Source organism: Meleagris gallopavo, chromosome 2 (genome assembly GCF_905368555.1).
Source record: "Meleagris gallopavo chromosome 2, MGAL_WU_HG_1.1, whole genome shotgun sequence".
Classification (NCBI taxonomy): domain Eukaryota; kingdom Metazoa; phylum Chordata; class Aves; order Galliformes; family Phasianidae; genus Meleagris; species Meleagris gallopavo.
The window spans coordinates 16327231-16327603 of NC_139405.1; positions in this window are offsets into that span (position 1 = coordinate 16327231).

The following is a 373-nucleotide window of genomic DNA, read 5'->3' on the forward strand; positions in this document are numbered from 1 at the left end:
TTAATAGTGAACACTTGTATGGGTGTTAACAGCTGTTACAGAACACGTTCATGTTACATACTGCGTATGTCTTCTTTTAACTGTTCTGCCACAGAAGGCTGTCTGATTTTATGAAATGGAGCATGCCCTAATGCAGTAACATAGCAGATGAGAAGCTTTGCATAAGGATTTTAAAAATGATAGAATTATTTTTCTCCCTTTTTAATTCTGAATGATAAGCTGTATAAACTATAAGAATATTAGTTTCAGTCTTTCATCTTTTCCATTAAGTGATTTCTTTTTTTTTTTCTTCCTTCCCCTCTCTCCATCTCACCCTTGCACAATCTGACCTAGGGCAGCGTTGTGTAAGAGATAAATAAAACACAGCTCTGGA